This window comes from Ursus arctos, chromosome X, assembly GCF_023065955.2.
Source record: "Ursus arctos isolate Adak ecotype North America chromosome X, UrsArc2.0, whole genome shotgun sequence".
In the NCBI taxonomy this organism is placed as follows: domain Eukaryota; kingdom Metazoa; phylum Chordata; class Mammalia; order Carnivora; family Ursidae; genus Ursus; species Ursus arctos.
Genome location: NC_079873.1, coordinates 116763557 through 116786073, shown reverse-complemented (window position 1 = coordinate 116786073; position 22517 = coordinate 116763557). Strand labels below are relative to the sequence as shown.

At 45.3% G+C, this 22517-nt stretch overlaps 1 protein-coding gene across 14 annotated transcripts in view; it reads right to left on the bottom strand.

Moving 5' to 3' along the window:
• The window catches only part of ARHGEF6 (Rac/Cdc42 guanine nucleotide exchange factor 6), a 112428-nt gene that overhangs the window by 68890 nt on the left and 21021 nt on the right, over positions 1-22517 (bottom strand). For 2 of the 14 annotated variants that reach the window (XM_044392451.3, XM_057314855.1), the window contains exon 1: positions 16715-17093. The exons of 9 other annotated variants lie outside the window; for them this stretch is intronic. The gene's annotated coding sequence lies outside the window, so the exon portion shown is untranslated. Of the gene's footprint in view, positions 1-16714; positions 17095-17364; positions 17506-22517 lie in introns of those variants that run through there. 3 more of the 14 variants (XM_048213305.2, XM_057314854.1, XM_048213304.2) reach the window with 3 other exon arrangements.

The window sequence follows — 22517 nt, the reverse complement described above, 5'->3', positions numbered from 1 at the left end:
TAAAAATAACACATTAATCTACTTTTAGTAAAGGGGTAATCCCAATACTACTAAAGAGTCAAATGATAACTACAGTCCAAATATGTTTCTCGATGTTGCAATATAAAATTCAAGGTTGTCCAGGAATAAATAGATAGGCATTCTGTTTTAGTTTCCCAAAGTCTGGGTGAACAAGATACAACAGACCCTGGAGAGAGAACCCAGTATCCCTGAGCATTCCAGATTCACTGACCCTCCCTTAGAGCACATCCATGGGAAAGTGTTAACGACATGTATGCCAAAATGGCAACGAAGCAAAAAATTCTTTTGTTTTTAGCCCATAATTCCTAACGGGAGTGTGAGTATGTGTGTGCACGTGGATGCGTTTGTTGGGTAGGTGTGGTGGAGATGGGGAGAGTCTGAAATAAGAAGCAGAAGTAAATATTAGCAGAATAAGGTAGGAGAGCAAAAACTGTGATAACCTCCCCTTTCTTTTTCTGTTGCTCCTTATCCAGGTTAACTGACAGCCCATATGTGGAAATACTGGCATTATTCACTCAGAAGGGCACTTGGCTGAAATCAGGACAAATAACCTGATCAGAAAATGAAACGTGCATCATCAGCGAGAGTCCATGCATCTGCCTGATACACTAGAGTTTACCCACGGACACTGTTTTTCTCACTGCAAGCCTGTTCTGTAGCACTAGGAGCTACACAGGAAGGAGCTGGGAGAGGCCTCTAGGGAGGAGTAGAGAAAGCAAAGCCTAAGAGTTACGATTTCAAAGTGGCAGAAAGATTAAATATAACCAGGAACACCGTCCATGGCACCACACCCTTCCAAATCTCAAACTGCACGCTAGTAAACATTCCACCCCGGACTCTCCGTGCACGGAGCCTGCTCCCCTGCTAAAATGGAAACATTTGGAGGGAGCACAACACTTTCAGCTGTTAACAGTCTTTTAGACCTTCATGGAAATGAGAGGCAGGAGACCAAGTTTAGAGAGGATGGCATGGAAAACCTAAAGTCACTGGTGCTCAACTGGGAAAAAGCGGAATTGTCCAACGTGGAGGGGACATGGGGAGAATGAGGAGAAGTAGGTTGCAGTACAGACCATTTGCCTTGGACTAATCCCAACCATTTATACGTACAAAATGGAGAAGCAATTCCCCTTTTCTATCTGCAAAGCACTGGGGCTTGTAAAAGGAAATGCAAATTTGCATATTTACGCCGCCTGTGCTTTTCCAACACGAAGCCGAAGCCGTGATGACACTCAGCTTCTGCTACTCTCTGCAAGCCTCACTAGCCTGTTTAGTATGGCATGAAGCTGAGTCCCAGATGAGCTGAACTTTCTCTCTACCATTTGGGTCCAGAAATTAGCTGGTTAGATTCCAGTTGGCTCTGTCAAGGTCGGATGAACAGCAGGATTCCCTCCCTCCATTGACCACGACTGTGACGCAGACAAGAAAGAAAGGATTGCTTCTCAGACTACTGCTAGATGCTCTCAAGGTCCTGCCCCTGCAATCGGATGATGTGAGGTTCAAGGATGACAACAACAACAAACATTTATTCTTCTCTGGGTAAGCGACAGGAGAGACAGAGATGAAATCATGAAAGATTTTTTTTTCTTTAAGTACTGTTGACCCTTGAACACCACGGATTTGAATGTGGATTTTTTTCAATACAGTAGAGTACCATACATGTATTTTTCTCTTTCTTATGAGTTCTTAATAACATTTTCTTTTGGGGCGCCTGGATGGCACAGCGGTTGAGCGTCTGCCTTCGGCTCAGGGCGTGATCCCGGCGTTATGGGATCGAGCCCCACATCAGGCTCCTCTGCTATGAGCCTGCTTTTTCCTCTCCCACTCCCCCTGCTTGTGTCCCCTCTCTCACTGGCTGTCTCTATCTCTGTCAAATAAATAAATAAAATCTTTAAAAAAAAATAACATTTTCTTTTCTCTAGCTTACTTTATTGTAAGAATGCAGTATATAATACATATAACATGTGAAAAACGTGTTAATTTACCGTTGATGTTATCAGTGAGACTTCCGGTCAATTTACATAAGGTTACTTAGGTCCAACTTTACATCAGCCACTGAACTCAGACAAGACATTTAATTATTTTTTAAGATTTTATTTGGGGCACCCGGGTGGCTCAGTCAGTAAAGCATCTGCCTTCAGCTCAGGTCATGATCTCGGGGTCCTGGGATCAAGCCCGGCATTGGGCTCCCTGTTCAGAGGGGAGTCAGAGTCAGCTTCTCCCTCTGCACCTCCCCCTGCTCATGCTCTCTCTCTCTCTCCCCCCACCAAATCAATAAATAAAATCTTTAAAAAACAAAATTTTAAAGAAGATTTTATTTATATTTGAGAGAGAGAGTGTGTGTGCATGTGGGGGGGTGGGAAGGGGCAGAGGAAGAGGGAGAGAGAATCTCCAGCAGACTCCTTGCTGAGTGTGGAGCCCAATGCGGGGCTCGATCTCACAACACTGAGATCACGACCCAAGCCAAAACTGAGTCAGATGCTTAACTGACTCCACTACCCAGGCCTCCCACAAGACATTTAATTTTTAAATGTTGCCTCACATTTTAACATTTTGGATATCCACAAAGACAGCAAAATTTCTTTTCCATCCACTAAACACCAGGTGTTAATTCTGAACTGTTGGGGATCTGGCAGTATAAACCACACAGTTTATATTTTCATGTCTTTACAAATAGACCCTTTTGGAGTAGTTTTCAGTTTCAATATGTTGGCTATTTTATGACATTTTCCCTAAACTGACAAACACAGGAAGCACATGAGAAGAAAATCTCCAACCCCCGCCCCACTCCATTCCCTCACTAGTCTGACAGGGAAAGGGTACTGATTTACTGAGCCCTTGCTATGCGCTGACACCATGGTTGCAGGTATATTATATATATCTCCATTCATTGCACGTGATTCTCCCAGCAAGCCTGTAATGTAGGTATGATTATTTCCCCCATTTTATAGATGAGCAAACTGCACTCAGAGTGCTTAATTCACAAGGCAAGAAGACACAAGAAAGTGCTCTGAGGGGCAGTTTAGCCCTGTCTGCATACTTTCCACTGTCACGAGGCATTCAAAAGAAGAAAAAGAAATCTGCAGCAAGTTGGTTACAACCTCTAAGATGACTAATTCAACTAATCGTGGCAAAGAGAAAATCTCCCATATGACAAGCCTGTCTCCATAGGGGCCGTGCCTCATTCCGGCGCTGGCCTTCTCATTTCAAGCCCCGACCCGACCCAGTAGGCACCTGCCGTCCATGTTTTTGAGGTGTCAGCTAGGTGGGGGTCCAGCCCGTGGTTACCATTCCCCAGCACCTTGCTCTAACCACCTGAGATAACCAGTGACAGCCCTGGCCACATCCTTGTTCGGAGAAGAAGCCACACCGTATACTCGTTCGGAACAGGGGAACGTCTCTAATGTCCTGGGGCTCTGGTACCATTCAATCGACTTCCAGTTAGGGTTAATTTAGGGTTTGGGGTGATCACAATAGGCTCCATCACTCAACTGTTAAAACCTCATCAGCTGTAAAGCAAGAGATTCAGTGGAACCACATGGACATAGCTTCTGTTTCGGGCCCTTTAAAAAAAAAAAGATTCCAAATATTTTAAGAACATTCCATGTCTCCCTTGTTCCTACTGAATAAAATCTCAAATTAACTTAGCCCATCTTGAATCACATTCTCCAATTCTCACAGCTGAGCACGCTGCCTCCGTTAACCCCTGAACTTTGGAGGAAATGTCATTACATACTGCACCAGAGTGAGCAAATCGGAGCTGCTTAGTCATATTTCACTGGGTGCCACTGCTCCTGGCTCTGTGAGCACAACAGAGATGGTTCCAATAGCTCCCACTGAAAGCAGTCACAGCGTCAGCAACAAACAATGCTCTTAGCTCAGAAGCGGCACTCAATGAGCCACCGGCACTCCCCTTCCTAGAATACGGTGGGTGGCATTTGTACTGTGCCTGGTTTTAAATAATAACTTCCTATTTGATAGGGAGCAAACTTAACAGAGCAAATCCTGCTCTGTGCTCCTCTCTTGTTTCCTTCCTTTCTCTCCATTTCAGCCATTCAGGGAATAAGATCGGACCTGGGTGTAGGGCTGCAATAACGTCAGTGTCTGAAAAGAGCTCTGGCGTGAGGGTCAGAAGACCTCGATTCCAATCCCAGATTTGTCACTGCTGAGCAGTTGTGAGCCCCTTAGGAAGGTCACACCACTTTTTTGTGGCTCTGTTTCCCATCTGGAAAGTGAGAGATGTCTTTGACCAGACCAGCACAGTGAGGCTCACCAGGGCCCATCGTCTGAATAGGGGCTCTCAGAGGCAGCACCTTGGCTGTGTCCCCAAGGTCCAGGATCTGGTTTTCAATTCTCACGGCTCTTGAGAGTGGACTCACCCTAACCAAGTTCACAAAAGGCCAATGCATCAACCAAATGGCCAATTTGCTAATTTCTGCTCAAAGAAATAGACCATTAAGAAGATTGGATAGTCCCATTTTATGGCCAGCATATCACTCTCTCCCAAGAGAGAAATCTGCCTGGTAAGCCAAATCAGAATTAGAAATTTGTTGGATAGTACACAATCAAAGCAAAGGGAGTCTGGGGTATCACAAGCTAATATAATTACTACCTGTTTATAAGTAGACGTCTTCAAAATGTCATTTTAAAAATGACCTACTGGGGTACCTGGGTGGCTCAGTCAGTTAAGTGTCCAACTTTTGATTTCAGCTCAGGTCATGATCTCTGGGTTGTGAGATCGAGCCCCTTGTTGGGCTCTGCGCTGGGTGTGGAGCCTGCTTAAGATTCTCTCTCTCCTCGGCCCCTCCCCCTTCTTCCCTCTCTAAAAAAATTAAAAATAAACGAACAATGACCTATTTAAAAATTCTGGCTCTATCTTGCTGCCACTGCCTGGAGGCACTTGGCCTGTGATTATGGACAGCTTTAACCAATCTATGCTCTTTTGCCTCTGGATTTATATAGTGTCATTTTACATGAGTAATGTGGGCTTCTAGATTGCCTGGACCTTACAGAATCTACAGCCAGGAAGCTCAGCTCCATAGAGCTCCTATGATCAGACCGAAGATCTGAGTGTAACCCCTCATGGCTCACACCTCATTGCAACATGACCAAATCCTCTTCCTGACGGCCCCTACAGAATCACCAACCCCTTATGGCCTCCATTCTTCCTTGTTAGCACTCCTTTAGGGGAAACAACACTTGCTTCACAACAGGGAGTTCTCTTCAATTGAGCATTTTTTTTAAAGATTTTATTTATTTATTTGAGAGAGAGCACGTGTGCACGAGAGAGCACAAGCAGTGGGGAGAGGGAGAGGGAGAAGAAGACTCCCCGCCAAGCAGGGAGCCAGGACCCTGGGATCACCACCTGAGCGGAAGGCAGATGCTTAACTGACTGAGCCACCCAGGCGCCCCTCTTCAGTTGAGTATTACGTGTTCGGGGAAGAGCGAATGAACAAGGAATGATAGAGGTATCTTGGCCAGGACAGTGGCAGGATTAAAAAGAGAAAGAGACAGAATAATGGATTTTGGATCATTTCACCAAGAAGAGAGTAGGCATGAGGGAAGAAAAAGATGAAATCCCTGTTGTTAATAGGGCTTGCCAAGCCCAGGACAGGAAGCAGGGCGCCTAGGACCAGCTGCTGCTCAGCCAGACGCCATTGCGGCCTCCCCCCCCCACCTCCTCCTACACTCCAATCACTAGAACCTTCTCGGGAGCCGTATTGGCTGCCGGTTTTGAGGGGTGGGGTGGATGGGTAATTCCTCAGCTGCCAGAGCATCTGGGTGCCAGACCTGGGGGCGTGCTCCCCAAGCTCCTCACCCCCACCCCTTCAGGAAAGGAGTCTTACTTCCTAGCGTTTCAAATTGGAATGCGGAACCCATTTTCCCAGAGACATAGGGTCACATACACCACTGAGTGTGTGAATTCTATAGTTCAGCCACACTTATGGAACAGGCTGTCGTGGGCCAGCTGGAAAACTTAATCAGCACGTAGAACCTGGTTTCTAGGGGGAAAACGTTTTCTGTGTTCCTAACAATAACTTACTAATCAACTTTTGGAGAAGACTCCATTTTACACTGAAGAATGTCTGGTCGTGTGGTCCCAAATTAATGTTCACATCTGTTATACTTTGTCCTTGTCCTTTCAAATAAAGGATGAACAATCACTCTAGACACTCCAAGTACTATTTATTTTAGATCTGCCCATGATTAGAGAATCAAGTGATACAGAGGAAGACGACGCGAATCGCCTCAGAAACTGTAACAGGTGACAAGTCCTGCCTGTTTAAGGAAGAGACTCCCCCGGGAAGAGAGGGCTCCTGCAGCCCTGGCTTTCCCAAGATCCTGCCTGGGTTGGAGCCCGGGAGCCCAGCAGAATCAACAGCTTTACTACAGAGTCCATGCCCCGGAGAGATGGGTGTTAAATGAACCCCACGCAAAGATGAGGGAGGGAGGAGGGCCATGAAAAGAGGAACCACTGCAGGTTGCTTTCCACGGCAGCATCTCTGGCTGGTTAATCCGCTGCCTTCCATAAAGCTCTGCATCGCCTTACCCTCAGGCTTCTTTCTTCGGAACTACGCCAGCCTCCCCATCCGTATCGATGCTGCCCACTCAAGCCCTCAACCAGCTCCTACTGTCATGTTCTCTATTTATTCCATGGCTGTTACGATTCGCTCTGGACTTCCAGTTAGAAGGGGGTCTCCTGGAAGCCCAAATTGCCCCCCACGGACCCCCCAGAGCAGGCACTTAATAAATATTTGATGAATCGAGGAAAGTTTAGAAGCTCTTGCCAACAGATGATTAATCACAATTGAAGAAAAAGCACTGCCAAAATTACAGTAAAGTCCAAAAGAATAGGATTAAGGAAGAAACCGTCAATTTCCACGTGACTTTCCAGTAACTGCTTATTAGCTAGAATAATACGTCCGTACTCGTCAGCAAAATGAAGCCACGCAACAGGGAGATGACCAAAGGTGCTTCAAACTCCAAGGTTGTGGATTGCACTGAGTTTGCGTCCAGTTCAGGCCAAGTCTGCAATTGCTGGCCTGTCCCGGGTAGTCCAGGAGCCTTTCATTCTCCTCACAAAGCGCCACGACCTACACATTACAGAGAAAGGAAGCAGGAAAGAAGTGTGGGATTTGACTGCTTTGCTGGAGTTGGCTATCTTTTTTGGACTGTTTCACGGTAAATTGCTTAAAGGACAAACACTATAAGGCAAACTCACCCTTACTCCAAAACAGGCTCTGAGCCACAGCAGGAGCACAGTAGGATGTGGCAAAATATGCCAAAGGAACTCACAAGAAGCAAGAAGGGGTGACAGGCAAATTGAAAGCCTGCAATCCACATGCCCCACGTCCCTCTTACACCAGCTGATCTGGGTAGGAAGGATGTTGTGCCAAAGTTACAACTCTTTTCTTTATTTAGAGATCACCCTCAACAGCACATTTGGCAAAGACTTTTGGCACTCCTTGCTTATGCCTGTGTGTCACCTTTTCAAAAGTATGTCATTTGCAGAGATGTCCATCAATACCTAACAGAGAGCAATCAATTAATTAATGTTCTTCCATCTGATCTCAAACAAGATTTACACCTAGGATACAATCCAAATATGGTGAGATGGGTATCTGGGAGCTCACCTATCAGACACATCAAGGAATGGTGCTTTCCATGAACATTTATGTCTCTCAGCCTAATGGAACCCAGCCTTTAAGTGCCTACAAAATCGTATTTCCATCTTCAGGCTGGCATTCAGATTTCTGCTCAAGCCCCTCATGCCTCACCATTGTCAACTTGTATGCCCCAGAATCCTTCACTTTCTTCACTGTGCCTCTCTCCAATATGCACACTTCTCCTTATGAAAAAGTCCCCTCAAACCATTTGAATCCCAGCTGTTTTTTAGGGCCCAGACGACATCACTCCCCAGACCACGGGGGTCTTCCCCAGACACTACACCTCAGTACACAATGGGCTTCTTCTTCTGAATTCCGTTACGCTCTCGACTCTGGACCCACTAACTTGGATACGTCGCTATACACTGCCATCCACACTGTTCAACTCCACGATTTCCCGTCCACCTGCTGCCTCTTCCCACAATGCCACAGGCACAGCACCCACCATACAGACAGCGAACAAGTACTTGCTGACTATGATGCTTTCCTTTTCACCTAAAAGTTAAACAGGTATTTCTTCCTCCAGAAACACCTGTCCTTCTGGCATGCCCTTCCTGGAAGGAAAGACAGAGGAAAGGTCATTTTTTTTCTGGTAAAACTTGATCAATCAGGGCTCATCTATTTTTCCATTGCTTGGTAAAATAGAGTCTTCTTTGGAAGGCTGTGATTGAGAGTCATGAAGAATGCTGATGGAGCATTTATCTCACCTAAAGGAAGCGAAGGTACTGCCTGGAATCACTTGGGAGAATCACAGTTACAGCGTCCTAATGTGCAAGTGTCACACCTTGAAAACCCAATGAAATCGAGAGAGTTTGGGTCACATAAGAAATAAGAACTGTGGGGCGCCTGGGTGGCTCAGTCGGTGAAGCATCTGACTTCCGCTCAGGTCATGATCCCGGGGTCCTGGGATCGAGCCCCATGTTGGGCTCCCTGCTCAGTCGGGAGTCTGTATCTCCCTCTGCCTGCCTTCTTCTATCTCTCTCTGACAAACAAAGAAAATCTTTTAAAAAAGAAAAAGAAATAAGAAGTGATCTGAGGACTGGAAAAGCAGAGAAGGTCTTCCATATGATATTATGGGACCTAATTCTCATACCATTAATTTTCTTCTTCTTTTTTTTTAAATGAAACAGGTACTCCAGCTTGGCACAAAGAAACAGAGTAAATACTGTATTAGGAGAGACTCAGCTTTCTTTTTATCCTTATTTTCATTGACTAAAGAGTCATTTCTATGAATGAAAGTCAACTCTTGATAATCTACATATATACAAGCTATCTAAAACACATTTTTAAAAATTCATCTGGGGGCATCTGGGTGGCTCAGGCTGTTAAGCATCTGACTCTTGGTTTCAGCTCAGGTCATGATTTTGCAGTCGTGGGATCGAGGCCCACGTCACGCTCTGCACTGAGCGTGGAGCCTGCTTGAGAGTCTCTCTCTTCCCTCCAGCCTCCAATCGCGCTCTCTCACAAAAAAAAAAAAAAAAGAGAGAGAGAGAGAGAGAGAGAGAGAGAGAGAGAAATCATCCAGTCATTTCCCATTTAACAAATATTTACTGAAGACCTAGTATATGCCAGGCACTAAGAGGTAAATTTGTTGTAAGATGAGAAATAAAAAGGATAGTATGTAAAATCTGACACATAAAGGAGTCACCCACAGGCTCACCAAAACCATTGTTTTCCACGCTGTTGTCTTTCCTGGAAGGTAATTTTGCCATCCCAAATCAAGATTTTCCCCAATCCGTATCCGTAACATATTCCTAAACACCAGCATGTCTTCAAAGAATGCAAAGTGGTCATTCTACAGCACAAATGCTTATTTGCACTATCACAACATATACGCCCCCAAAGAACTGGTTACATTTCTTTTGTTGTTAAAATATTGCATTCTCTTAGTTTGAGTACATTTCTCACAAATTATTGGTAAATAGCCGCAGTTTGCTGGAGACCTAGCCATGAAGAACAAATTATAAGATGGAATATTCCTTAGCGTTCAGGCCTGCTTCACAGGCTGGGCTCTTCATAAAAGATGTGAAGAGCTTGACACCTTAAAGATGCCTCTTAAAATAATGTCCACGCTTCCAACGGTAGAAAAACCTGCCCGCTATTGTCTAGAGCGAGACAAGCCCTTAATAACGGTGTCACTCACTGCTTTGCAAACTGCTCCCTTCCATCTCACCTTAATCTAATCCTTTCTTTTCCCTATTGCCCATTTCAATCCCTCAGCTGATGGGTCTGATCTCTGTAATAATACTCCAGTCCCCAAGAAAGTATAAAGCTGGGATTTTACTCTATTTGTTTAAGCAGAACTTAATTAGGAAGGTAAATCTTCTGCCAGAAGTCAAGTAGAAATGATGGGTGGCACTATGTTCTTTTGAATGAGCCACATCTCTGAACCCATACACCCCTCTGTGTGGTAGGGTCCAAGTCGGCCAGGGTACGACAAAGCCTGGAGCTGATCAGACAGATGTCTGGTGTCCTAAGTCTGTCTTCCAGATGACAGCAGAGGATGTGGCAGTGTCGCTACTGAAATGGAGATGTGGAGCAGCTTCTGAACTGGCTGGACATATGTCCCCTCTAAAAAGATGGTAAGCAAAGGCCCTAAAAAACTGACAAGTGCCCTCACCCTTCTTCATTTGCAGTTCAAAGGCTAGACCTTGCACTTTCTTTTGGTACTAACCCTAAAGTCATCACCAATGGTTCGGCATACCTTCTCCTGTGCCAGCAACGATGGATCCTTGGGGGCTGCCTCGACTACAACATATGACCAGATTAGAATGGGGCTGGAGTAGGGGATAGCTGGCCCAGATTGTCTGGTTCTAGTAAAGAGCTATATTGTGCTCTGGTGCCCCCCAAAACAGCCTGGATTAGAATCAACATTAAAACCAAATACGAGTGAGTGAGATTTAAAACAAGGTAACTTGCATATCTCCCATCAGGAAGACTCAACTGATCAGACTGCCTAACAAAATGCATTCCTTTCAGTGTTATCAATATACATTCAACCCAATCCAGAGAGGACGTGTGTCCTTTTTAAGAATTACATACCATAGTTTGTTTGGGGTTTTTTGTATAAAGGCAATTGATTTTGATTTTCCCCCTCCACCATGCCCAATTTGACAGATTTATTACTTATTTCCTGGGAGCAAGGGGAGACGTTTTTTGTCGGTCGTCACCAAAAATAGAAAACCATTTGTTGAATTGTTTAATTTAACTAAAACAACAAGCATCTTGCTCTGGGATGTATTTTTAAATTTCAAACCACTGTAATTATAAAATGAATGTGTTTATTTTAAAAGACACAAAAATTAAAAAAAAACAAAACAAATAAAAGACACAAAAATTAAACTACTTCATCCAGGTAGTAAACATGAGAAACTGAAAATATTCTTTTATCGCCTTCTAGTTTATGCAAAAACTAGAAAAGAGCAAAAAGCATTCCTGATTTTTCAATTCCTAGAGGAATCCATCCAAACTGTTTCTATTATTAGCACACAAAATGGTAGCTAAAGAAGTTACTGTGGTTAACAAATGAATAATTCATAGTCTCTGAAGAATTCGGTCTCTTCGTCTTTTCCAGGTCCACCTTAGAACTGGAGCCCCACGCCTCTCTAGTCTGGAGTTCTCATAAAGGAAACCATATAGAAATTGTTTTCAGCAGTTAAAAATTGGCCACGATAAGCATTGAGAACAACAGTAAGACAACAAGCTGGAGACCTTAATATGAACCTTTATAACTGATTCATAAAACTCTTAAGATTATACAAAAATTGACAGAAATTATCATTAAAGTTTCCAGTCTCTGTTCCATGGATATCGCTGAACTGGGATATCACTGAGATTTAAACTGTCTTTAAGTAGCCCTCCAAATAAAATACGTCAACAAATTAAATAGGACATATAAATAATTTTAAACACATTTCAGTACACTCTAATCTAAATTCAAATTATTTTCTATGATGTGAGGCACTGAGAATTTCAAGTACAAAAAAAGAAAAGCACTTCAATTAGTGAGTGGAAGATGTTAATAATGTTGAAAGGCCTGATGCGTGCGGGTCAACACAAGAACAGAGGCCAAAGCCGCCACCACAATTCAGCCAAAGTTCCCAGAAAACACTCAACTTGGTTTTGCCTTCAGAAGAGGGGTGTCAAGTATTAGAAAATATGTGGGCATTTTTACTTTCAAATTTCCTTTCAAAAAAAAAGGTTTTTTTCCACAAACAAGCAGTCTCTGCCCAATAAAGCATGGAACTATGGGACAAGATGGTTGGATTTTGTTTTCCTGTTTTAAGGTTCCTCCCTGTTTAAATTCTCCAAGTAACTGGTGGAAAAGCTCAGAAACCTGGGAGAAGCCATCATCCACCAGAGACCACAGTTTACCCCTGCCTGTATCCAAGTTTTTTGTTTGTTTCAGTAAGCACCACGCCCAGCGTGGAACCCAAGATGGGGCCTGAACTCACGACCCTGAGATCAAGACCTGAGCTGAGATCAAGTCAGACGCTTAACCAACTGAGCCACCCAGGCAACCCCCAAGTTGTTTTCAATGTTAAGGTTTCAAAGAAAATCTCTCTCTAAAGCATGACTCACTTCTTAGAGTTTGCTTAACATAACGAAAGACTCGAGTGAACTTTTTTTTTTTTGATAATGCAATGTTATCATTTGTGAACATGAGTCTACCGGGATATATTAAAATTCCAGTTAGGAACTAACTTTCATTGAGTCTGCTCAGTGCCAGGCACTGTGCCAAGTACTTTCTCGGCTTTCTCTCATTTACAGCTAAGGGGTAGGGTATACCTGACAATAACAAAGTAGCACATACCCAGTATTACCTTACCGCTACCACCACAGAAGTTAGCACACACCTAGTAAGGGGCCAACCCAGGTCAGTTCAAGTCCAAAGCTCAGGCTCTTACGCACTGCACTGCTATGCAACTTCTCAAGGACACAGGGTTCCCTGACCAGGATTCAAACCCAGACCAAGGTACGGAAAGTCACAAATTCGAGCCACTGGACCGCACAGCATGTGCTGAGCTGTCTGACCCCACACCAAAAGGCCCCAGGTGGTTATGTATTCGGGGGTCTGCTTTTTAGGGTTTTCCTGTTTCCTTTCCTGGGGTGCTGTTGATCTCATTTCTTCCATGCTGTATGTGGATATGTACCCTTTCTACTGCTGCCAGCACATCTAGTCCCTAGCAGCCCCCCTTCTCCCTTTATCATGACCTTCTATCTCGATGCTGTTCTCCAATTTACAAAGTGCTTCCACATACCTTATCTCATCTAATCTAATTTTCCATTTCTAATCCGTTTGGGGATGAGCAACCAGATTACCCATAGTTCCAACATGCTTAGATAAGTAAAAGTCATTAGGCTCCAAGTGAGATCCTGAGGCAGTCTCCCAGGAATAAAGTGCGGAAGCCTTAGTGCAAAAGATGGGGGGGGCATTTCTCCCGCAGTCCTGACGTTCCCTCACCATTCACTCATTCTACAGGTCACTCATTTAGTAAACATTTACTGAGTACCTGCTATGTGCATATGTTATATTGAGTGCTAGGATCATAAGAATGATCAAACTCAACTTCCTGCCTTAGAGAAGTGCCAAGACTAAGAGAGAGATAAACATGTCCACAGATCCCTATAATGAGAGTGGCCCGCCAGCATTAAGATAGCCTGGCACAAAGGATTATGGGAATGGTGACGATACTGCCCAGTCCAGCAGAGAAGATTTTCTAGATCTGAGGCTGTGGAGGAAGCTTACTATCATCTTTTTCTTTATGGTTCTCAGCTAGGTGGCAGACACTGGGATGGTTAAACTCTAGATAAACCATGGAAATGGTTCTCAAATCTGGCTGCTCATTAGAATCACTTGGGGACTTTTCAAATCAAACTAATGACAAGACATGGTGACTCTGGGAGACTGTCAGGCAGTACCTACCCAAGCTGAACAGATACATACCCTGCGACCCAGCAGTTCCATTCCCAGGTATGAACCCAACAGAAATGTCCACCAGAAGCCAGGCACGAGACATACACAGCACATAGCAGCACTGTTCACAGCAACCCCAACCTGGAAACGACCCAGCTGTCCACCGGTACATCCACAGGATGGGATATGACTAGCAATAAAAAGAATGAGCCATTTGTATCCATGACATGGGTGACTTGTACAAATGTCACCCTGAGTGAAAGAAACCTTATACAAATGAGCACCTGCTGTATGGGTCCACTCATATAATGTACCCAAACAGAAAAAAATGAATCTATTGTTTTAGAAGTCAGGGCTAGTGGTGCCCACTGGTGAGGGGTGTGACTGGGAAGGGGCATAAGGGTGCTGATAATGTTGTGTTTCTTAATTGGTGTGCCGATTATATGGATGTGTTCAATTTGTAAAGATTCATCAAACTCTATACTTAGAATTTGTATGATTTCCTGAATTCATGTTATATTTCAATATGAAGTTAATTTAAACATTAAAAAAAAAAGAACTGCCAGGGTGCCTGGGTGGCTCAGTTGGTTAGGTGTCTGACTCTTGATTTTGGCCCAGGTCATGATCTTGGGGTTGTGAGATTGAGTCCGATGTCGGGCTCCATGCTCAGCGGGGAGTCTGCTTCATATTCTCTCTCCCTCTCCCTCTGCCCTCCCGTGCACTCTCTCTCTCTCTCTCTAAAATAAATAAATAAATATTAAAAAAAAAGATTCTCTCTTCCTCTTTCTACCCCTTTCTTTCTCAAGAAAGAAAGAAAGAAAGAAAGAAAAAGAAAAAAGAAAAGACAAGACCCAGGCCTGGGCCTCACTACAGACCAATTACGCTCAGTGGGGGTGGTGGGGGGAGCCCAACATTTGTGTTTTGTAGAAGTGCCCCAGATGGCTCTGATGTACAGCCATATCTGAAAACCAAGGGGTTTGGTGTTCCTGTATTTATCAATAGCTCCTTTTGGGGAACAGCCTGGCACATGGCAAAGGGAATGAGTTCTGGAGTCAGGCCCATCAGCAATGAGGTTCTGATTTGCACTGACGGTGTGGGGCATTTGTCTGGATGATTCCCAAACCCCCGTTTCCTCCACTGAATAACGGGCATACCACCACCTCCCTCCCAGGATTGGGAGGATGAAACAAGGTAATATACTTAAAGCACCTAGCACAGTACCTAGAATATAGTTGGTACTTGAGGAGTGATAGCTACTCCACTCCTTTTCCTCCTTTGCATCTAAGTTCCTAAATACAGCGATGAGCAATCTCTGTAAACACACAAAACTCACACTCTCCAATTTCTCCTCCTGAATGAGTTTCTTTGTAAAGACCGAAGTAATATTATACCTGGACTAATGATGTCAAACGAATATCGGACATTTCTGGGCCCTAGTTTGCTCACTCTATTCAGCACCTGCTATCCCTGAAGATGAATGGAGAGGACCCAGACCATCCGTAAATGCAAACCACAGACCCTCCTTCGGCAGGCTTTACTCCTGCCCTCATCCTTAAGAACAGTGCCAGCCCCGTGCGAGCAAAGACAAGGCCAAGATGTGAGTTGGCAAAAAGAATAGAAAAAAATGAGTAGCTTGGAAGACATACCATCCATAAAATGTGCCAAATGAAATGCTTTTGTATAAAATGTCATAGTTTAGTAAAAACAAACCCAACAAAATTCTGAGCTCAGAGCAGAAGATCCAGGTTGGAGTTTTGATGCTACGACTGGTAAGCTGTACGACTTTGGTTAACTAACTTTTCAGTTTCCTACATGCTTTACAAAGGCACAGTGAGTTTCAGATAAGGTAGGTAGAAGGCATTCTAAAAAAATTAAGCAGCAAAAAAATGCAAGATGACGATACAAGCTGCAAATTTACTTTATTCCAAACTCCAATCACCAACCACCACCACCCCCGGAGACTGAGAACTCTCTGATATTAACCGCTTCGAGCACACCCAGCCTGAAGCTCACTTATGTAAGAAGGGACTGCAGCACCGCCTGGCATGTAGCATAATACTTTGCTTAAGAGAAATCCTTGGAAATGCCTCAGCTGAAGTACAAGGACAGGCCCAGGCCTTAACGTTTTGGAGAGAGGTGCTCTCAGTCACAGAACACCAGAACTGTGGCTGGAGCAAATGATGTCATCCAAGCTCCTCTTACCATAGTCAATGTCAAAATTAAGATAGGAAGTTCAAGGACAAATTGTGGGCTTTCCATGCAAATAAAAGTTAGAAAAGCAGTTTGGACCTTAGAATTGTGCTGTTAAAATTGTTAATACTTTACAGAACATCAACTGAAATTTATCCTATTCTGTGATGGGGGGGTTACGTGAAGCTTTTATTCAAAAAACCATAAGTTGCATAGGCAAATATATTCCCTTATTCCATTTGTATTCCCACTACACATTAAGAAAAGAAAAAAAATCATGTGAGTCACCCCTATAGCCCAAAACAATAACAAACCAAAAATAAAAATAAGATTTTTGAAGAGACAGAGATAAACTCAAGGGCTCTCCACTCTAGAGCTAAGAAACGAAATAGCTCAAATACCTGTTGGGTTCCTAAATGACTGGAAAATAAAAACTCGAAATTAACTACGGGCACGTTGGTACACCTTGCGGAGTACAGATCTTCCCCCATCCACAACCCTTTCCTGCGACAGACCTGTGTACTCGACGCCCAAAATATCCCCAAATGTGCGGATGCCGGGGACTGAGGGGGTGGGGGCGAAGCATCAAATTAGTATCGAAAATAGTACTGTTGACTCCTGTCCTGGTTCCGGGGGAAAGAAGGAATCCTGTTCGCTGCAAAGCCGGCGGCCAGAGCCGGACAACTCACCCCTAAGTTTGGCGCGTCCACGCTCGGCGCCCTCGGCCCCCGCTCCCCCCCCACCCCGGCCCCCGGGATCCCACGGCAGTGCCAGGCCCTGGCCGAGCACCGACCACGCGGCTGGGGCTGCGAGCCACGGCAGGGGGAGGAAGGGCGGCTCCTCTGCATCCCGGGTCCTTCGGCACCACCCTGGCCCTCGCATTCTCCCCTTCCCGTGACCCCCTCGCCCCCAGGCAGGTCACCTGGCTCGGCCGCTGCCCGCTGCTCCTCCCGCTGCTCGCTCGCTCGCTCCGGCCACGCCGCCCCGCCGCCGCCACCTCCTGGAAGCGGCTCGCCCTCGCGAGTCACGGGGCCGGCGAGCGGGCGGGCGAGCCCGTGCCAAGGCTGCGGGAACCGTGCACCCCAGCCGGAGCTGGGACCCTGCCCTGAGCGCGGCCGCCACCGGAGCGAAACTGGAGAGCTGGGCTCGGCTCGCCCGGGCGGGGAGGGGCGGCTGCAACTTTGCTCCTGAACGCGGGCGAGGAGGGGGCGCCCGTCTCCAAACTCCGTGCCGCGCCCGCCACCTCTACAGCCTAAGGATTTTTTTTATGCCCTTTTTTTTTTTTTTTAAATCTAAAGGGAAGCCAGATTCTTGTCCTCAAGTTCTTGCTGCCAGGGCCGTGCGGCTTGGCGGGCGGAGGAGCGCGGCGCCGAGCGGGGTGCGGGAGACGCGCCCGCGGGGCGCGCTGGCGGCGAGCCGGGCCAGGGCGCGCGGGGCGGCGGCGGGCGGGAGCGGCTGCCCGGGGACCCCGCCGGGCCGCGCGCGCTGGCCCCTCTGGGCCCGGAGCCAGAGCCCGGCAGGGAGAGCGGCCTGGAGGGACCGGGCCAGCGGTGGGGAAGCGGTGACCCGGACCTGGATCGCCGAAGTAGGAACTGGAAGTGACAGCGGCAGGGCAGAGCAGCAGCCGCCACCGCCGCCGCCCGGGTAGCCGTGGCAGCGGCACAAGCCGCGGTGGAGCGGCCGCGGCCACACTGCGCATGCTGCTGCCGCCGGCTCCCGCCGAGCCCCGGGCCGCTGGCGCCTGGCCTGCCGCCCGCCACTGCCAGAGCCTCAGGAGGGAATCCCGGCCTCGCGGACTAGCCCTGCCTGGTGGCCCGCTTTCTCCTGCCACTCCCCGACTGGAACCCCCAGCTCCGTGCCCAGCTGCCGAGACAGCGAGAAAGGAAGCGCTCCTCCGCGGCCCTCCACATCCGTCCCTTCCCCAACTATCCTGGATGTCCTTCCCCGGCTCTTTGATAACAGGACCCCAGGCAGAGGGGCCTGTTAGGAGCGTAAAAAGGTTCTTGATAGATGGGGGATATTTACCGCCTTATTGAAGTCCAGTTTTTACAGAAATACGATGCAGTCGGTAAAAGCTTAGGATGGCCAGAGCTCTGGGTGTCAGTCAGTGTAACTCAGGGAAATTCCATTAGAAGTGTCAGATTTGCTCAATAGAGAAAAAAAAAAAACACCTTACCGAAATCCTTAGTCTTCCCACTAGCACAAATTGAGCAGCTAAATATACAAAGCTCTACCCAGAAGAAACTCATGGAATCCGGCCAGTTAAAAACAGAGTGTCCAACAGTTCGACATTACCAGTCCCTACTCTAGTCTCCTCTTTCACAGATGAATCAACCGAGGCCTGGGGGGGGTGTCTCTGGCTTCACACAGGTGGCAGACTTGGCCTTGAAGGAGGGTCTCACTGATACCCATTACAGCTACTGGTTAGTTACCTGAAGAAGGTAACTAACTAGAAGTCAGTTAGCTGACTTCACGCCTCACTCCTTCAAGATGGTTCTGCTCTCCTAGAGCTGGAGCTCTCTTATGGGAGATTTAGCCTTGACTCTTGGTCATTTGTAGATCTGTCTTCCTTCCAGAACTGCCTTTGTGCAGAGCAGCCCCTGGGAAATGGCAAACCGTCCATCCCACAGGCCCCACTTTGGGGATGGCACCCATGCTGTTCCAGTGACAAGGCAGATGGAGTGACTCAGGGAGACAGGAGGCAGTGAGGGGGTGGGGGCAAAGAAAAGCCATACTGATACCAGCTGGTACTGGAAAGAGATAGAGAGAGAAAAGGAAGAAGGGAGGGGGGAGAAAGAGAGAGAGACAGAAGCACTAATTGAGTCTCATAGACATTCAATGAAATCCTTCATGAGCAAAACATCTTTTTATAAAAGTAGGCTTGGCCCAGGAGCAGAGTAGGAGATAGTAGGGTATCCCCGGCAGTGGGCTGGTAGTAAAGGTGGCAGGGGACGAAGCAGGAGTACCACCTGGGGACGAGGCCAGGAGGAGAGCACCGGGGCTGTAGCCAGAACAGTGTAGTCAAAGAGATATCACCCAGGCCACTCTCAACTGATCAGAAGAACTCTATCTGTCCCTCCTCTTCCCAAGTTCAAAGGCAGCACGAAAACAAAACTACCACGGCTAGAATAGTGTTGTCAGAGGACTTCCCGGTCACATTAGTGACACTCTACCTAGACATGAGGGGTTTTGCATATGTTGTAGAAGATTTTCTCTTGAGGCCTGAGGGTCCTCCCTGCCTTCTCCATTCTGTAAACAAATAAAAAAGACAGAGTTGGTTCACAGAAAAGGAAATACAAATGGACTATAAAGGGGTCAGAAGATGTTCAAACTCACTAGGAATCATGAACCTCAAATTACAGTGGTAAACGAAATACCATTTTCACCTAACGTTTTAGCAAACATGAAAGATAAATAATACCCAGTGCTGCCAGAGACATGAGGAAGAAGGCACTTCCTACTCTACTGGTGGGAGTAGAGCTTCAGAGAGCAGTTTTGTAGGGGATCTGAGAATATATATCAAATTCTGACACAGTAATTTCATTTCTATGAAGAAAAATTCTTCAAGAACAATCATAGATGTACACAAATCTATCTCTATGTGCACATACAAGCACATGACCCACTGGGATTTATCCCAGCAATGCAAGATTGATCTAACATAAGAAAATGAATCAAAGTAATACAACAAGTCAAGATAATAAAGGAGAAAAACCAATGGTCATCTTAACAGATACAGAGAAAGCATTTGACAAAACCCAGCACCCTTTCAGGACCAAAATACCCTCAAAAACTAGGACTAGAAATGAACCCTTCAATCTGATAAAGGGTATATCTATGGAAAATCCACAGCTACCATCCTACTTAATGGTGAAAGACTAAAAGCTTCCCCCTAAGATTAAGAACAATGCTAGGATGTCCACTTTAATCACTTCTATTCAACATTGGACTGAAGGTTCTAACCAGGCAAATTAAGCAAGAAAATGAAAAAAATGCATCTAGATTGGAAAGGAAGAAGTAAAACTATCTCTATGCACAGATGACATGATCTTGTACAAGAAATCCATAAGGAATCCAAAAAACCATTAGAACTAATGAATAAGTTCAGCAAAGTTGAAGAATACCAGATCAGTATGCAAACATCAATTGTATTTCTATACACTTGCAATGAACAATCCAAATATGAAATTAAGAAAACAATTCCACTTACAATAGCATCAAAAGGAATACAATTCTTTGAAATAGACTGAACCAAGGAAGTATACAATGTACACACTAGAAACTACAAAACATTGTTGAGTGAAATTTTAAAAGACCCAAATAAGTAGAAAGACATCCTGTGTTCATGGATCAGAAGACTTAATATTGTTAGGATGGCAATACTCCCCAAAGCCATCTACAGATTGAACACAATCCCTATCAAAATGCCAGCTGGGTTTTTTGGGTGTTTGTTTTTTTTTTTTTTTTTTTTGTCTTTTTGTTTTTGTGGAAATGGACAGGCTGATCCTAAAATCCATATGGGCACCCAAGGGATCCAGAATAGCCAAAATGATTTTGAAAATGAAGAACAAATTTGGGAGACTCATGCTTCCTGATTTGAAAACTTAATACACAGCTACATTAATTGACTGAGTGGGGGAAAGAAGAGTCTTTTCAACAAATAGTGTTTAAGAGAATGAATTTGGTGGGTGCCCGGGTGGCTCATTTGGTTAAGCATCTGACTTTGCCTCAGGTCATGATCTCAGGGTCCTGGGATTGAGCCCCATGTGGGGCTCTGCACTCAGTGGGGAGTCTGCTTGTCCCTCTGCCCCTCCTCCCGCTTGTGCTCTCTCTCTCAAATAAAGAAAATCTTTTAAAAAGAGAGAATGAATTTGGACTCCTACCTCACACCATATACAAAAATTAACTCAAAATGACTCAAAGACCTAAATGTAAGAGCTAAAACTATAACACTCTTTTTTTTTAATTATGTTCAGTTAGCCACTGTATAGTACATCATTAGTTTTTGATGTAGGGTTCAATGATTCATTAGTTGCCTATCACACCCAGTGCTCATCACACTCTTAGAAGAAAACATAAGTATAAAGCTACATGACCTTGCATTAGACAATGGTTTTTTAGACATGATACTCAAAACACAAGCAACAACAACAAAAATAGGTCAATTTGACTTTGTCAATTGTTTTTCAAGATTTTATTTATTCATTTGACAGACAGAAACAGCGAGAGAGGGAACACAAGCAAGGGGAGTGTGAGAGGGAGAAGCAGGTTTCCCGCCCAGCAGGGAGCCCAAATGTGGGGCTCGATCCCAGGACCCTTGGATCATGACCTGAGCTGAAGGCAGATGCTTAACGGCTGAGCCACCCAGGCGCCCATGACTTCATCAAATTTAAAAAAATTCTGTGTTTCAAAAGATACTATCAAAGTTGGGGAGGTACTTTAGAGAGTGTTTTGTTTCTTAGATGTTTCAGCAGACCTCCCTGACCAGTTACTAGTTGTGTGATCTTCTAGAGACCCCAGGACGACACTACAGCCATATGAGAACACAAAGATGGAGGTCCCTTGGAGAGGCCCACTAGCTACCCAGAGGTTCGGAAGGCAGCTCTTTAATGGGGCTGCAGTGCCCCACAGCCAGTACTCAAGATGTCACTATGCTTTCATTTTTCTGCATTTCCCAACTGACCCTTTCAAGCTGCCACTTTTTCTTTAGATAAATACTAGTGTGTTCTGGGGGCGCCTGGGTGGCTCAGTTCGTTAAGCCTCTGACTGTTGATTTCAGCTCAGGTCATGATCTCAGGGTCTTGAGATCAAGCACCCCCCCTCCCCCCTCCCCCCCCCATAGGGCTTCATGCTCAGCAGGGAGTTCTGCTTGAGATTCTCTCTCTCCCTCTGCCCCTCCCCCCCACTTGCACTCTCTCTCATGCCCACTCTCTCACTCTCTCTCTCTCTCACATAAGTAAATAAAATCTTAAAAAAGTCAAACTCGACAAAAACAGTACAATGGTGGTTACCATGGGATGGAAAGATGGGGAGATAAAAATTGATATTGTTTAAGGGCACAAACTTGCAATGAGTATAAAATAAGCCACAGTGATCTAATGCCCGGCATACTATTGAATACAGACAACAATATTGTACTAGTATTACGTGATGTGATAAATATCACTGTGATGGCAATCATACTACAATATATAGATATAGCAAAGTAACATGTTATACACCTTAAGCTAACATGTCATAGGTCTAATATATTCAATTAAAAAATTAATTTTAAAAACTTTGTAGATATTTGTGTCTCAGTTGTGTCCTAGCTGCCTGGGAGCTTGAGACTGGGTGGTCAGTGTTCCTGGCTCTGGGGTGCATTATCTCATTTGATCCTTAAAACAATCCTATGCAGTACATATTATTAATGTCTCCACTATACAGATGAGGAAACTGAAACAGAGAGAGGCCAAGTAACTTTTCCCAGAGTCCACAGTCAGTAACCAAGCCAAGACTCTAACCCAAGTCTGTCAAACTAGAGAACGTTCTGTGTTGAGCCATGGAGCCAGATACTGCCTTGTTCCAATACACCCGACAATGGTCAGGCCAGCCTCAATGATCAAAGAGAGACAAAAATATGCCCAGTGCCTTCCATTCAAGAAATGAAAATTAGCATATACTTCTCAGGAAGATTTGTATCCAAAGTGGGTGAAAATATTTTAAGCATTGGTACTTAAAGGAGT